Genomic DNA, 17,343 nt, shown 5'->3' with positions numbered 1-17,343 from the left:
TCCAAGTATTACTAACCACTGAAACAGCCATAGGAACTGCGGAAAAAGGTTGGACTCACTATACTCGAGTGAAGGCATCCATCGACCCTAGCACCTGGGAAGCTGTTCCTACAGAAGACTTGTTGGAAGCTGATATCAAAGAGAAAAATCTCATAGTGGACTCTGAGCGGGATAAGAGCTTACAATTGTAAACTAACCTTTTATTTTCACAGGTAACTAATGAGTGTGGCTTGTAATTGAGAGAAAGGACAGACCTATAGTGAATCGAAGTGCTCCCAAGGGGGGTTTGTTATAGTAGTAGTGTATATCTTATTCTTTGTATTGATAATTATTTGGAAACCTAAGGTTTAAAGATAATGATAGGGAAAAATCAACTATTAATTTTATTTCTAGTGATTGTAGGCCTCAGAGAAGGCCTTGGTCAATTGTCTACTTGGAAAAGGCATGACCAGATAATAGTAAGACGGGATACCCCATAAAAATATGGGTGACTGTGGTAGAGGGTTATGTACCACAATCTGTCACGTTTGATGCTTGTGAGGTGTTAGCTTGTGGAGATTTAAATGCCCAAGGACAATTGAGCAGAGAGAACAAATAACTGGGAGGGACCCAACAGCCAGATTGAGAATAGTTGTATGGAAACAATCCTCATTTCCATCAGAGAAAGGGAGAAACTCAAGGAGAAAACAGGAGAGAAAACAGGAGGCCCTGTTTGAAATGCGGCAGTTCAAACATTTGAGATTGAAACAGGGTATGGGGATGTGAAAGCCTGGATAGAATGGGTCAAATATACTGTCCAGAGTCTCAAACATAGCGATTGCTATGCTTGTGCCTCGGGGTGACCGATTGCCCAGATAGTGCCCTTCCCGTTGGGGTGGACCAGGGATTCCCAGGGGATGCGATGTATGATTGCACTGTACCAAGAAAAGACTGCCTGGGGAAATGAGGCCTGTAAGTCTCTCTCTTTGCTGTTCCCTTCCTTGCGTGATAGCAATATCAGGGTTCCCCCTGCATTCTCTACAGCTCTAGGTAACCATACAGCTTGCCTCTCACGGCAGGGTGTGAGTGCTACCCGGCATCTGGGAGAATTTGCCTTGTGCACGAGGACCTTGAATGCTACCAAGGACTTGATGGGAAACTGCTCAAGACTTGAGATCCCCAGGGCAGACCTCTGGTGGTACTGTGGAGGGCAGATCTTACGGTCCACCCTACCATCTAATTGGGGAGGCACTTGTGCACTTGTTCAATTAGCTATACCCTTCACCCTAGCATTTCAAAGAGAAACATCACATGTATCCAGAAGAAGTAAAAGAGGCTTAGGAGTACCATTCGATGATAGAGTCTACATAGATTCTATTGGGGTGTGTGATAAATTAGCGGGTGTTTGTTCATTGTCTTTAAAAGGAATTCAGAGGATCTGCTGAGAAGATAAGGTTTTGCAATTTACGACCTTGTTAAGGGGGAAGACTAAGCAAGTAGATAGTGGGGAGGGGGTGTTGGATAAACATCCTTGGTAAAACAAAGACTCTGTGAAATACTGTTTCCCGCTTCACTACCCTCCCCCTTGAACACGAGCACAACGCATGATCATTGAAAGAAAAACAACGACCCCCAACAACGAACTGCGCAGCTTCAGAAGGTCCAACAAGTCCTGACAAACCGAAACTTGGATGCTATAAAACGGCGACACTGAAAGGGGAAAGTTGCGTGCTGTGGTGGAGCGGAGACTCCCCAGCCGCCCAGCGCTGTTTTGCTTGTGCCTGCTTACTTAATTAATAAAATATTTCTGATAGACCAAGAAATTTGTATGGTCTCACTTATAACAAATTTGGTGCCGTGACTCGGATGAAGGCGGATTGACTGGGAATCCCTCTAGGGGAGGCGCCCCGCCGATTCTGGCGGCCCCGGGAACGGGAAATCCCGCTCGAGCCCTTCACCGACGAACCCCAAATTAGGCACAAGCAAATAAAACCGGTAACCCCAAGCAATCTTTGTGCACGAAGACCGAACGAAGACCCACGGGGTGGGTAAGTATAGGCCGGTGATCCGTTCGGTTGGGGTTGGTGATCCCGGAGTGCGTCTGTGTGAGACGTCCAATTGCGGACGAAGTGAGTGCGGACCCCTCAGTAGTGCGGTTCCCACATCCCGCGAGGGACTGGGCCACGACCAGGGGGAAGCGGCTCTGTGTGTGTGTGAAGGCACTCCGGAAGATGGGACAGAAGAAGAGTAAGCCTTCTGGTCCCATGGGTGGGGTAATGCCTAGTGCTAGGTTGCCCCCTATTCCCCCAGATAGTCCACTGGGGTTAATGATTAAGAATTGGAGTGATTCCCCTTTTAGGCGGGGAAAGGATAAAGTAAAAATGATTCATTATTGTGTTGAAGTTTGGGGAGGTAGGCAAATTATTGGCCCATATTCGGGTCGTTTGAAGACTGGGTTTGCCAAGCCTTAAACATTTATGTAAGTGCAAAGGAACCTTTTTGTTTAGAGGAGAGCGAATATGCGAGCCTTTGGATTGGCTCAGAGAATCGAGTTAATCTGTACCCTCTGTACCCTTTAAAAGAAAAAGGAGGGGCAAAATTACAAATTGTGGAGCAAGAGATAAAGTACCTGGGTCACCAGTTAAGTAAGGGGACTAAGAAGTTAGACCCAGGCAGAATCAGTGGAATATTGGCTTTAGCGTCCCCGCGAACTAAAAAGCAGGTACGGCAACTGTTAGGGTTGACCGGATACTGTAGACAATGGATAGAAGATTATAGTGGAAAGGTTAAATTTTTATATAACAAGCTGAATAAGGATGGATTACTCAAATGGACAAAAGAAGATGAGGAACGACTGAACAAGTTAAAGGAGGAACTAGTACGCCCCCCCCAGTGTTAAGCTTACCAGATTTAAGGAGGCTGTTTTGTGTTTTTTTTTTGTGAACAGCGCAGAAGGCACAGCATATGGAGTGCTGGCCCAAGAATGGGCAGGGAGTAAAAAAAAAAAAAAAAAAAAAAAAAACACCTGTGGCCTATTTATCTAAATTATTGGATCCGGTTAGCCGGGGTTGGCCAAACTGTTTGCAGGTAGTGGTAGCTGCTGCCTTGTTAGTGGAAGAAGCACAGAAGATCACTTTTGGGGGGGAAATCAAAGTAATATCTCTACACAATATATGCGGGGTACTGCAACAGAAGGCATAGAAATGGATCACTGACGCCAGATTATTAAAATATGAAGGAATTTTGATTTCCTCTCCAAAATTAACCTTAGGAACAACCTCCCTACAGAACCCTGCTCAATTTCTTTATGGGGAACCAAATGAGTCCTTAGGACATGATTGCCTCCGAAACATAGAAGAGCAAACGAAATTGAGACCTGATCTAGAGGAGGTGGAATTACCCATCGGTGAACAGATATATGTGGATGGTTCCTCGAGAGTAGTCGAGGGAAAGCAAAAATCAGGATAGGCGTTAGTAAACGAGAAAACATTTGAGATAGTGGAATCTGGACCTTTGAGCCCTAGCTGGTCTGCCCAAGCTTGCGAGCTATATGCCATATTGCAGGCCCTAAAATTGTTGAAAAATAAAAGCGGTACAATATATACAGATTCAAAATATGCTTATGGGGTAGTACATACATTTGGTAAAATATGGAAAGAAAGGGGGCTCATCAATTCACAAGGAAAGGGTTTAATACATCAGGAATTGATTACCCAGGTTTTACAAGCTATCAGAGAGCCCAAAGAAATTGCTGTAGTACATATAAAAGGGCATCAAAAAGGCCTCACCCCTCAGGTTAGGGGTAATAATCTAGCAGATCAGGAGGCAAAAAGGGCAGCATTAATGAGTATAAGAATTAGAAGAACGAGGGAAGATTGCCCAGACTGTGGGAAATACTTAATACTTATACTTAATATATAATAATTAATATAATAATTAATAATATAATAATATATAATAATGCTTAATATAATACTTAATACTGTGGGAAAGGCTTAAAGGAATTTCCATGTTATGATTGCTGGAGTGAATGGGGAGTTGATGGGATTGAATGCAATTGTTCAGAGGAAGAAAGCCCGCCTTATAAAAACTGCTACAAGTGCGGGCCGACTAACTCCCTGTGGTCGAATGGACCCATTCCCCTCCCCTTACTCTGTTTCACTAATACAGAAGAAGACAAGATGACACAAATGGGGGTTCAAAAAAAAAAAAAAAAAAAAAAAAACGATAAAGGGAAATGGGTACTGCCTGATGGACGGGAAGTGTTACCAAAATCAGTAGCTATGAGGGTGCTACGGAGATTTCATGAACAGACGCACTGGGGTACTCAGGCGTTGGTGGATCAATTTGCCACATATTATATGTGTATAGGGATTTATAATATAGCAAAGAGGATCGTAAATGATTGCATAACTTGTCGGAGGGTAAATGCTCAACACATGAGAAAAAGGGTCCCGGGAGGAGGACGAGAATTGGCACATCGACCTTTTGCAAAGATTCAATTAGATTTTACTGAACTTCCAAAAACGGGGCGATATAGATACTTATTAGTTATTGTAGACCACCTCACAAACTTTGTTGAAGCATTCCCTACGGCAAGGGCCACAGCTCAAACCGTGGTAAAGATATTATTAGAAAGCATCATACCCAGATACGGGGTAATAGAAGCAATTGACTCTGATCGAGGCCCACACTTTGTGTCAAAGGTATCCCGAGACACGATGAAGGCTCTGGGAATTAAATGGGAATATCACACTCCCTGGCATCCTCAGAGTTCGGGAAAGGTAGAACGAATGAATGGTGAAATTAAAAAGCAACTAACAAAGCTTATGATAGAGACTAAAACCTCCTGGGTGAAATGTTTACTGCTTGCACTATTGAATATCCGGACATAGCCCCGAGCCAATGTCAGAATCTCACCTTTTGAAAGGCTGTATGGTATGCCTTATGATTTAGAGATGCCATCTGATCACCCCCAGGTACAGGATATCCAATTAAAACCTTATTTAATACAGCTTATGAACCAACGGAGGGAGTTGCAAGCGAAAGGCTTGGTGGCTAGATATAGCAATCCATAGGATACAACCTGGAGATAGGGTTCTAATTAAGACATGGAAAGAAACGTCTTTAACACCACGGTGGGGAGGCCCCTATGTTGTTTTACTTATCACAGAGACGGCTATCCGGACGGCTGAGAAGGGGTGAACGCATGCCAGTCGCGTGAAAGGACCGATCCAGAAAAGCAAATGGGAAGCGGTCGCAGGCCCTGATGACTTAAAGCTCACGTTGGAAGGAACTCGATAAGTATGGTCTAACTGTCTATGTATCGTAAAAAAAAAAGGAGGAAAGGGGACCCTGTTTGATCAGAAAAAGGTCGCGGTTACCTGAGAAACTCCCCTGAAGAACACTGCTGCTGCAAAGAAGAACTTGCACCTTGTAGTTCGCTGCAACCGAACTGACAAGCGAGGCAGAGAGTGAAACGGTGGGGAATTACGTGGCCAGGTAAAGAACTCTGGAAAATGGGCCCTAGCCATTTTTTTTTTTGCGATACATAGTAATGGGTACGATTGTTTACACTGTTCCTGGGTCTGCGCACCCTCACAAACCTTTTAAATGGAGCCTGATTAGATGGGAAGATCACCATGTTGTTCAGCAGATAACTACTGCTGGGGGACTGATAGGGAAGGCATCATCTATATAAAGAAGGAAGAGACTAAGAGTCCCCAACGGGTGGGACCAAATCAGAAACTGTCGGGGAGTGTTTTGAGGATTCAGCCTACACAAGCTTTTAGAATGCTAACTCCTAATAGCCCTAAACCACTGGAGGTTGCTAATAAATCAGTAAACCCGGAGTATGGGATTAGAAATGAAGGGGTGACCGGGAATAACATATGGAGAATCATGAATGCTAGTTATCAGTTGTTGAATCAACCAAATCCAGACGTGCCTAGACCTTGCTGGTTATGTCTTGATATAAGGCCCTCATATTACGACGCCATTGGGGATCTGGGAGAAACCACCCGTTCAAACGAAACCGATCCCCCACAATGCAATTGGGGAAGGGATGTAGGAATAACATTAACGGAAGTAACTGGGAATGGCAGGTGCGTAGGCACGGTCCCTGGTGAGAAGTTCCATCTATGCAATATTACAGAAAATGTTACACAATTAGACAAAGAAAAATGGTTAATACCAGCAGATAACACCAGATGGGTATGTTCATCTCTGGGGGTAACTCCATGCTTATCTTTGAAATTGTTCAACTCGTCTCATGATTTTTGTGTACAGGTAGTAATTATACCTAGGATTCTTTACCATTCTGAGGAGTATATGTACATCCAACATGCTATGGCAAAAAAAACACTTAAGGAAGAGAGAGCCTATTACGGCTGTCACTTTAGCCACTCTGATGATTCTGGGGGCTGCAGGAGCCGGAACTGAAATTACCTCTCTGGTAAAACAAAGCCAAGAATTTACCTCTCTACGCATTGCTGTAGATGAGGATTTGGCCCGTATCGAGCAATCTATATCAGCTTTAGAGAAATCTGTATGACAAAATCGTAGGGGATTAGATCTGATTTTTCTACAACAAGGAGGATTGTGTGCAGCCCTACGAGAGGAGTGTTGCGTATATGCAGATCATACTGGAGTAGTAAGGGATACAATGACTAAATTGAGAGAAGGGCTAGAAAAACGAAAAATAGAAAATGAAGCCCACCAGAATTGGTATGAATCCTGGTTTAATTACTCACTTTGGCTCACTACACTGCTATCAACTATAGCAGGACCTTTGTTGCTGCTCATATTAACACTAACTTTTGTACCATGTATATTCAATCGAATAATCGCGATTGTAAAAAAAACCGATTAGAGGCAGCTCACCTTATGCTTGTGCGTGCGAAATATGAATCTCTTGAACAGGAGGAGGATGACGCAGAAACTTTAATATTGAGCAAACAAGTGCTTCAAAAATTCATCAATGAACAAAATATGTTAGAAAAAGAAAAAGGAGGGATTGTGATAAATTAGCGGGTGTTTGTTCATTGTCTTTAAAAGGAATTCAGAGGATCTGCTGAGAAGATAAGGTTTTGCAATTTACGACCTTGTTAAGGGGGAAGACTAAGCAAGTAGATAGTGGGGAGGGGGTGTTGGATAAACATCCTTGGTAAAACAAAGACTCTGTGAAATACTGTTTCCCGCTTCACTACCCTCCCCCTTGAACACGAGCACAACGCATGATCATTGAAAGAAAAACAACGACCCCCAACAACGAACTGCGCAGCTTCAGAAGGTCCAACAAGTCCTGACAAACCGAAACTTGGATGCTATAAAACGGCGACACTGAAAAGGGAAAGTTGCGTGCTGTGGTGGAGCGGAGACTCCCCAGCCGCCCAGCGCTGTTTTGCTTGTGCCTGCTTACTTAATTAATAAAATATTTCTGATAGACCAAGAAATTTGTATGGTCTCACTTATAACAGGGTGCCTAGAGGAGTTCCCGATGAACAGGAAGCCAGGAATCAAATTGCTGCAGGGTTTGAGTCACTGTTCTGGTGGGTAACAATCAATAAGAATGAGGACTGGATTAATTATATTTATTATAATCAGCAGAGATTCATAAACTATACAAGGGATGCGATAAGAGGAACTGCTGAACAACTAGATGCCACCAGCAAAATGGCTTAGGAAAACAGAATAGCATTAGATATGATGCTGAGAAATGATATGAGAAAGGAGGTGTGTGTGTGTGATACTGAGCAACCACTGTTGCACTTTTATCCCCGACAATACTGCCCCGGATGGCACAGTAACTAGAGCATTGCAAGGGTTTACCATCCTTGCCAGTGAATTGGCAGAAAAATTAGGCATATTTACGTCCTTAATCATAGTAGCAGGAGTTTTGACAGCTATCGGTTGTTGCATTATCCCCTGTGTAAGAGGACTAGTCCAGTGGTTAATTGAAACTGCACTATTGAAACAAATGACCACGAAGCCACCACCTTACTCAGGTAAGGTGATGATATTAGAGGAGATGGAAAGCAAAGAAGGTGAAGAAGAAGAAGAAATCTACCAAATTACACCTTAGAGAAAAGTTTTGCAAAAATCAACAATTTATAAAAAAAGAAAAGGGGGGAATTGTGGGAATAAAAATGTTGTTTTTGCAGAGTTACATTGTTTAAAGGTAAGGAATGTGGTATTGAGATATGCTTGCAGTGATAAGAAAGCTTAACAGAAAACCTTGTAAAATGCAGACAGCCGGACTCCTTAGAGCAATTAGGTGAAAATCATGGTGTTAAGTCAAGTCAGATAAGGGAAGAAACATTACCACTTCAAACAGTAAAAAAGTCAAAAGAAATTTGAAATTTAACAGGCCGGCAACCGAAGGCCATGCATTGTCTGTGAAGCATCAGATAGATTGTGAACCTGGATTACCCACTCAGTGGGGAAACAGGGGAGGGTCCTGTCATCAAAAAGTATATAAACTGGGTTTTGGAACCAGTAGGCACGCTCCTGCTTGTGGGGCGCCCACCATTGCAATCGCGAATAAATTACTACTTCACTGAGATCCTCGCCTGAGCCTAAGTTATTGGCTACGGAGTGTTTCTCACACCGTGTATTGGGCACCACCAGTCAACACTTGGATAAAACAGCACTTCCTTCCTTTTGATCTGTCATGGGCTTTGTTCGTCTCTGGCCGCTCCCCTCGCGGAGAATACGGAACGGTGGATCGGAACTCCACACTCGCTTCGCAGCGATGCTGTGTCTCACTCACACAGCACAATCATGCAATCACTCAAAGAGGCCCCTTGCACTTCTCGTTCATACCAAAAGAATATATCACTTAAAACAATAACCAAACTTGTTTGTATCGTCTCTGGCCATGTTCCTCGTGGTGTAACTCACTTCACAACAATACTTTGTCTCAAACACATACACTTACACAAATGCTTTCAACATGAGATACCCAGACATCTACAAATAAGACATACAATTATCAACACTCCAATTAGTATCCCTCCAGCAGCTGCAAATATTACTCAGGTAACCTTGTCACAATTTTGAGAGGTCTGCTTACCCTTCTCCTGCTTCTTATACAGTCATTAGCAGGTCCTCCTGTGGGAATGGAAATGTTGTTTTTGCAGTGTTACATTGTATAGAAGGAAGGAATGTGGTATTGAAATATGCTTACAGTGATAAGAAAGCTTAACAGAAAACCTTGTAAAATGCAGACAGCCAGACTCCTTAGAGCAATTAGGTGAAGATCACGGTGTCAAGTCAAATCAGATAAGTGATGAAACATTACCACTTCAAACAGTAAAAAAGTCAAAAGAAGCTTGAAATTTAACAGGCCAGCAACTGAAGGCCAGGCATTGTCTGTGAAGCATCAGATAGATTGTGAACCTGGATTACCCAGTCAATGGGGAAACAGGGGAGGGTCCTGTCATCAAAAAGTACATAAACTGTGTTTTGGAACTAGTGGGTGCGCTCTCCTGCTTGTGGGGCGCCCGCCATTGCAATCGCGAATAAATTACTACTTCACTGAGATCCTCGCCTGAGCCTAAGTTATTGGCTATGGAGTGTTTCTCACAATTTGGGGGCTCGTCCGGGATCCAGTCACCTACCGGGGAGCCCCACCGCCGCAGCAGCAGGAAGGCATGCCCCGCTGATTTCAGCGGTCCTGTGCATCGACGGTGGCGGTTCTGCGGAGAGCTGACAGAGGGCCCGAGACTGATTAAAGAGGCAGGATCCGTGAAGTAGTGGGGAAAAGGAAGAAGGTAGGCACTCAGGGTTTTAAGAATTGATCCGGTAACTCTGTGCACAGACCAAGGTAAGAAATATTAAGTATTGCCTCGGGGGTCGGGTGAGACTGTGTGTGATGTGTGATGTGTGATTGAGACGTACTTTTGTACGAAGCGAGTGTGGAGTCCTGATCCGCGGTTCCGTAGCTCCGCGAGGGGCGCGGCCGGAGACGGACGAAGCGTAAGATAAGGGAGAGAAAGGAAGAGTCTCGGGAAATTTGGTGTGCGGTAATCCTTGCACGGGGTAGTGCTCGGAGTACACCAGGGAATTTTGGTGTGCGGTAAGCCTTGCACAGGGTAGTGCTTGGCAGTACACCAGGGAAATTTGGTGTGCAGTAATCCTTGCACGGGGTAGTGCTCGGAGTACACCAGGGAATTTTGGTGTGCGGTAAGCCTTGCACAGGGTAGTGCTTGGCAGTACACCAGGGAAATTTGGTGTGCGGTAATCCTTGCACGGGGTAGTGCTCAGAGTACACCAGGGAATTTTGGTGTGCGGTAAGCCTTGCACGGGGTAGTGCTTGGCAGTACACCAGGGAAATTTGGTGTGCGGTAATCCTTGCACGGGGTAGTGCTCGGAGTACACCAGGGAATTTTGGTGTGCAGTAAGCCTTGCACAGGGTAGTGCTTGGCAGTACACCAGGGAAATTTGGTGTGCGGTAATCCTTGCACGGGGTAGTGCTCGGAGTACACCAGGGAATTTTGGTGTGCGGTAAGCCTTGCACGGGGTAGTGCTTGGCAGTACACCAGGGAAATTTGGTGTGCGGTAATCCTTGCACGGGGTAGTGCTCGGAGTACACCAGGGAATTTTGGTGTGCGGTAAGCCTTGCACGGGGTAGTGCTTGGCAGTACACCAGGGAAATTCGGTGTGCGGTAATCCTTGCACGGGGTAGTGCTCGGAGTACACCAGGGAATTTTGGTGTGCGGTAAGCCTTGCACAGGGTAGTGCTTGGCAGTACACCAGGGAAATTTGGTGTGCGGTAATCCTTGCACGGGGTAGTGCTCGGAGTACACCAGGGAAATTTGGTGTGCGGTAAGCCTTGCACGGGGTAGTGCTTGGCAGTACACCAGGGAAATTTGGTGTGCGGTAAGCCTTGCACGGGGTAGTGCTCGGAGTACACCAGGGAATTTTGGTGTGCGGTAAGCCTTGCACGGGGTAGTGCTTGGCAGTACACCAGGGAAATTTGGTGTGCGGTAATCCTTGCACGGGGTAGTGCTCGGAAGTACACCAGGGAATCTGGTAAACTCATAGGTGTGCGGTAGCCCTTGCACGGGGAAGTGCTTGGCAGTACACCCCCATTTTCCAGAATAGGAAAAATGGGAAATATGAGTTCCAGGGGACAGGGAGATATCCCTGGGGGAGTGCCTCCCGACTGTCCTTTAGGAAGGATGTTGAGAAATTGGAAGAATAACCCCAAAACTAAGGAAAAAGATAGGAAGAAAATGGTTAAATATTGTGTATCAGTCTGGACGAAAGAACCAATTAAAGGAGCTGCAGTATTTTGGCCTAAATACGGGTCTGACAAAGATTGGGTATGTCAGGCCTTAAATTTTTATGTTAATAACAAATTTCCATTTTGAAGAAGAATCTGAGTATGCAGCTTGTTGGATACAAGGAATAAATTTGGTTTTGAGCAAAATCAGAATAAAGAGGGAAAGAAAAAGGAAGAGACAAGTGATAAATGGGACCTTCTGGATAACTTACCTCCTCCTTATAACCCCCAAGTTGCTGCAGCAGCAGCGGCTGCTGTAGCAGTTCCTCCAAAAGAAGAGACAGGAACTGTAGATAACATTAGCTCTGGGAACAGGAGGTACCCCAAACTGGTAAAAGAATTAGAACAAGGTAGAAGAGGTACTGAAAATTTTGCCTTCCCTGATACTAACAGCACTAACACTAACTGTGTATCCTCTTAAGTGAACTTCCCCCCCTCCTTACCAGCAGAGAGGTTAGGAGTTTCCTAGGACCTAACTTATACTCTTGGGGAGGGGGAATTATGTATATAAATATGTTGTTTACAGGGAAAGAAATGGGAATGATCAGGAGGAGAGCTGCAATACAAAAATGGGAAAGAACTCATCCTCCAGGACCAGGGGTAATACCGGCAGGGCAGAAATAACCACTTGCCGATCCTGGCTGGAAGAATAATAGTGTGCAACACAGAAATCATATGAGAGACTTGGGGTCAGAATGAGAAAGTACTCGGGGATGAATCCTGAGGACCCGGTATCCCAAGGGCTCTTGAAAGTTCATTTTGTGATTGAAGCCTGGCAAGATGCACAGAAAATGCTCCAGAAGGTGGAGGGGATGTAGTGAACAGTCACTGGGGGGCCCTCCTGCGGGAGGCCCTGAACGTGTGTGTCAAGAGGGGAGATGAGAAGGAAAAGCAGAGAGTGAAACTAATGGTATTGACAGTGTAGCAGGTAGTCAGGCAGAGGGTTGGAGAAAGAGGAAGAAAATCTTCAGGAGGAGTCAGGGCCAGGATGGAAAAGAGGGGAAGAGAGATGAAGGAATGGCAGGCAAGGAAAGCTACCCGTGTTGTGGCCTGAATCTTAGCAGGGACAGGCTTTGATGGGATGTTTTAAGTGTGGGCAGGCTGGCCACTTCAGGTAGGAATATCCGGAGTGGAAGAAGGAGGAGAGAAGGAAAATGGGATGAGGGAGAAAGGTATGGAATTAAGTTGGCTAATGACTGAGACTTTGGTGAAAGTACAGGCTGGAGAAAGATAAGAAGAAGTGTTAAAAAGGGTTATTGAAGGTGTTAAAGGTGTGGTATGTAATGTTTGACAGAGCTGTTTTTTTGAATGAGTTGGGAAAGTTGAATGAGCAGGGAAAGAGGATGTAGGCACTATCTAAGTAACAGTCTAGAAGTTTTGGTATATTTGCTGTGGTGTTTGGTCAGTTTCCCAAGTATTGAGAAGGGGGGGGGGCAGGGGGGGGCAGCCTGCTCCACCAGGGGCCTCTCCACAGGCCACAGGGGGCTTCGGCTCCGGCGCCTGGAGCGCCTCCACCCCCTCCTTCTGTGCTGACTTTGGTGTCTGCGGGGAGGTTTCTCACTCCTCGCTCTCCCAGCTGCTGTTGAGCAGCAGGTTTTTGTTTGTTTGTTTGTTTGTTTTCGTGGATGTGCTCTCACAGAGGCACGGACTGTGTTGCTCATGGCTTGGCTCTGGGCAGCGGTGGGCCACTCTGGGGCCGGATGAAATTGTCCCTTATCTGCCACGGGGCGGTTTCTGGATTCTCCTCGTGGGGGCTGCCACTGCAGCCCCCTCCCGAACCTTGCCATCAAACACAATACACAGGGGCAGCTAGGTCATTGCTGGCCTGTAAAGTATCAGGGATTAAATTAACTAATGAAACCCTAACGAGTGATGGGGGTAGAAGGGGCTGGGGTAACAGTGCCACCTTTGGGGGGTACCAAGCTGAGACTAGGGGATAAAATGATCTCTGGGCAATTATTGCATGTACCCAAGGCAGGGACTAACTTGTTGGGAAGGGATTTGATGATGAAATTGGGCATTCAAATAGTAAATTGTTAGACTGGAATAACAGTGGTATTAATGGAGTGCTCTCAGGCCCTGAGAGCAAAGATATATTCACCTCTGGCTGGAAAGACTCTGAAGTGGGGGCGGAAGCAACAATACATATGGACAGTTTTACCTCAGGGGTTTACAGGGCCTCTGATTAATTTGGGCAAAGTTCTAGAACAGATTTTGGAGCAATTCCAACCTCCCAAGGAGGAATTACTGTTACAAAATGTGTATGATTGTTTATTGTCAGGACAGGAGAAAACAGTTGTGAAGGAAGCTACTAACAAGCTATTCAACTTTCTGGGAAAGCAGAGCTTGGGAGTATTGAAAAATAAATTACAATACGTAGAAAGAGAAGTCAGGTATTTAAGGCATCTAATGTCTGAGGGAAAACTGAGAATAAATCCAGAGAGGATTCAGGGAATTGTTGAAAACTAAGAAAGAACTAAAAAGTTTTTAAGAGAGATTTCTTTAAGGAATCAGGAGCCACAAAGCCTGAGGGAAAATGGATACTCCCTGATGGGAGAGAAATGCTGAATAAAGCACCAAGGAGGCAAATATGATGTTTTACATCAAGAGAGTCATTGGGAGATGCAAGCAATGTGTGATGTTGTGCTAAGAAAGTATGTCTGTGTAGGAATATACACTTTAGTGAAGCAAATATGCAGAGGATGTACCATATGTCAAAAGGCAAATAAAAAGGTCATTTGTAACTAACCTAGAGGGGGACGGGAGCCAGGGATTTGACCTTTACAAAGTATACAGGTAGACTTTACTGAGTTACGTAAAGGAGGGAGATTTAAGTACTTGTTTGTCCTAATTGGCCACGTGACTGGATGGGTGTAAGCTTTCCCCTCTGTATCTGCCCCTGCAAACACGGTGGCTAAGGTATCACTGGAGCAAATAGTCCCTAGATATGGGATAGCTGAAAACATTGATTCAGATCAAGGAAATAATTTCACTTCACAAGTACTGCAAGGGTTAATGCAGGCCTTAGAGATTGAGTGGGCTTTTCACACCCCCTGGCACCCCTCCTCTTCTGGGAAGGCAAAGCAAATGAACCAGACATTAAAGAAGCAATTAACTAAATTAGTGTTAAAAACCCAACTTCCTTGGGTAAAATGTTTACTTTTAGCACTCCTACAGGTTCAAACAGCACCAAGAAACGATATAGGAATTTCACCGTATGAGATGCTGTTCGGATTACCCTATCTGGGCAGAAGGGATGAGATACCACAATTCGAAACAAGAGAGTTTTCTTAAGAACTGTGTTCTGGGGTTGTCCTCTTCTTTGTCATTTCTCAGGACCCGTGGGAAATTGGGTCCTGATTCAGACCTGGAAAGGATCAACTCCGGCCCGAATGGGAAGGACACTTCCAAGTACTACAAACCACTGAAACAGTCATAGGAACTGCGGAAAAAGGTTGGACTCACTATACGCGAGTGAAGGCATCCGTCGACCCTAGTACCTGGGAAGCTGTTCCTACAGAAGACTTGTTGGAAGCTGAAATCGAAGAGAAAAATCTCATAGTGGACTCTGAGCGGGATAAGAGCTTGCGATTGTAAACTAACCTTTTATTTTCACAGGTAACTAGTGAGTGTGACTTGTGATTGAGAGAAAGGACTGGCCTATAGTGAATTGAAGTGTTCCCAAGGGGGGTTTGTTATGGTAGTAGTGTATATCTTATTCTTTGTATTAATAATTATTTGGAAACCTAAGGTTTAAAAATAATGACAGGGAAAAATCAATTATTAATTTTGTTTTTAGTGATTGTAGGCCTCAGAGAAAGCCTTGGTCAATTGGCAACTTGGAAAAGGCATGACCAGATAATAGTAAGATGGGATACCCCATAAAAATATGGGTGACTGTGACAGAGGGTTATGTACCACGATCTGCCATGTTTGATGCTTGTGAGGTGTTAGCTTGTGGAGATTTAAATGCCCAACGACAATTGAGCAGAGGGAACAAATAACTGGTAGAGACCCAACAGCCAGATTGAGAATAGCTGTATGGAAACGATCCTCTATTGCCATCAGAGAAAGGGAGAAACTCAAGGAGAAAACAGGAGGGAAAACAGGAGGCCCTCTTTGAAATGCGGCAGTTCAAACATTTGAGATTGAAACAGGGTATGGGGATGTGAATGCCTGGATAGAATGGGTCAAATATACTGTCCAGAGTCTCAACCATAGCAATTGCTATGCTTGTGCCTCGGGACGACCGATTGCCCAGATAGTGCCCTGCCCATTGGGGTGTGTGATAAATTAGCGGGTGTTTGTTCATTGTCTTTAAAAGGAATTCAGAGGATCTGCTGAGAAGATAAGGTTTTGCAATTTACGACCTTGTTAAGGGGGAAGACTAAGCAAGTAGATAGTGGGGAGGGGGTGTTGGATAAACATCCTTGGTAAAACAAAGACTCTGTGAAATACTGTTTCCCGCTTCACTACCCTCCCCCTTGAACACGAGCACAACGCATGATCATTGAAAGAAAAACAACGACCCCCAACAACAAACTGCGCAGCTTCAGAAGGTCCAACAAGTCCTGACAAGCCGAAACTTGGATGCTATAAAACGGCGACACTGAAAGGGGAAAGTTGCGTGCTGTGGTGGAGCGGAGACTCCCCAGCCGCCCAGCGCTGTTTTGCTTGTGCCTGCTTACTTAATTAATAAAATATTTCTGATAGACCAAGAAATTTGTATGGTCTCACTTATAACAAATTTGGTGCCGTGACTCGGATGAAGGCGGATTGACTGGGAATCCCTCTAGGGGAGGCGCCCCGCCGATTCTGGCGGCCCCGGGAACGGGAAATCCCGCTCGAGCCCTTCACCGACGAACCCAAAATTAGGCACAAGCAAATAAAACCGGTAACCCCAAGCAATCTTTGTGCACGAAGACCGAACGAAGACCCACGGGGTGGGTAAGTATAGGCCGGTGATCCGTTCGGTTGGGGTTGGTGATCCCGGAGTGCGTCTGTGTGAGACGTCCAATTGCGGACGAAGTGAGTGCGGACCCCTCAGTAGTGCGGTTCCCACATCCCGCGAGGGACTGGGCCACGACCAGGGGGAAGCGGCTCTGTGTGTGTGTGAAGGCACTCCGGAAGATGGGACAGAAGAAGAGTAAGCCTTCTGGTCCCATGGGTGGGGTAATGCCTAGTGCTAGGTTGCCCCCTATTCCCCCAGATAGTCCACTGGGGTTAATGATTAAGAATTGGAGTGATTCCCCTTTTAGGCGGGGAAAGGATAAAGTAAAAATGATTCATTATTGTGTTGAAGTTTGGGGAGGTAGGCAAATTATTGGCCCATATTCGGGTCGTTTGAAGACTGGGTTTGCCAAGCCTTAAACATTTATGTAAGTGCAAAGGAACCTTTTTGTTTAGAGGAGAGCGAATATGCGAGCCTTTGGATTGGCTCAGAGAATCGAGTTAATCTGTACCCTCTGTACCCTTTAAAAGAAAAAGGAGGGGCAAAATTACAAATTGTGGAGCAAGAGACAAAGTACCTGGGTCACCAGTTAAGTAAGGGGACTAAGAAGTTAGACCCAGGCAGAATCAGTGGAATATTGGCTTTAGCATCCCCGCGAACTAAAAAGCAGGTACGGCAACTGTTAGGGTTGACCGGATACTGTAGACAATGGATAGAAGATTATAGTGGAAAGGTTAAATTTTTATATAACAAGCTGAATAAGGATGGATTACTCAAATGGACAAAAGAAGATGAGGAACGACTGAACAAGTTAAAGGAGGAACTAGTACGCCCCCCCCAGTGTTAAGCTTACCAGATTTAAGGAGGCTGTTTCGTTTTTTTTGTGAACAGCGCAGAAGGCACAGCATACGGAGTGCTGGCCCAAGAATGGGCAGGGAGTAAAAAAAAAAAAAAAAAAAAAAACAAAAAAAACCTGTGGCCTATTTGTCTAAATTATTGGATCCGGTTAGCCGGGGCTGGCCAAACTGTTTGCAGGTAGTGGTAGCTGCTGCCTTGTTAGTGGAAGAAGCACAGAAGATCACTTTTGGGGGGGAAATCAAAGTAATATCTCTACACAATATATGCG

At 45.0% G+C, this 17,343-nt stretch overlaps 2 long non-coding RNA genes across 2 annotated transcripts; both read left to right on the top strand.

The window, feature by feature from the left end:
- The first annotated feature begins 4,894 nt into the window (after window positions 1-4,894).
- LOC308184924 lies at window positions 4,895-7,433 on the top strand. Its single transcript, XR_013943043.1, has 2 exons — window positions 4,895-5,481; window positions 7,036-7,433. It is a non-coding gene; the product is annotated as an uncharacterized lncRNA (long non-coding RNA).
- A 426-nt stretch (window positions 7,434-7,859) lies between these two features.
- LOC308184856 lies at window positions 7,860-15,447 on the top strand. The gene is made up of 3 exons (XR_013942961.1): window positions 7,860-8,278; window positions 9,262-9,805; window positions 14,433-15,447. It is a non-coding gene; the product is annotated as an uncharacterized lncRNA (long non-coding RNA).
- Window positions 15,448-17,343: the final 1,896 nt, after the last annotated feature.

This window comes from Anser brachyrhynchus (genome assembly GCF_964034855.1).
Source record: "Anser brachyrhynchus genome assembly, chromosome: W".
In the NCBI taxonomy this organism is placed as follows: Eukaryota; Metazoa; Chordata; class Aves; order Anseriformes; family Anatidae; genus Anser; species Anser brachyrhynchus.
Note: the sequence above shows the minus strand (reverse complement) of the source record. Positions and strands in the feature narration are given on the sequence as shown.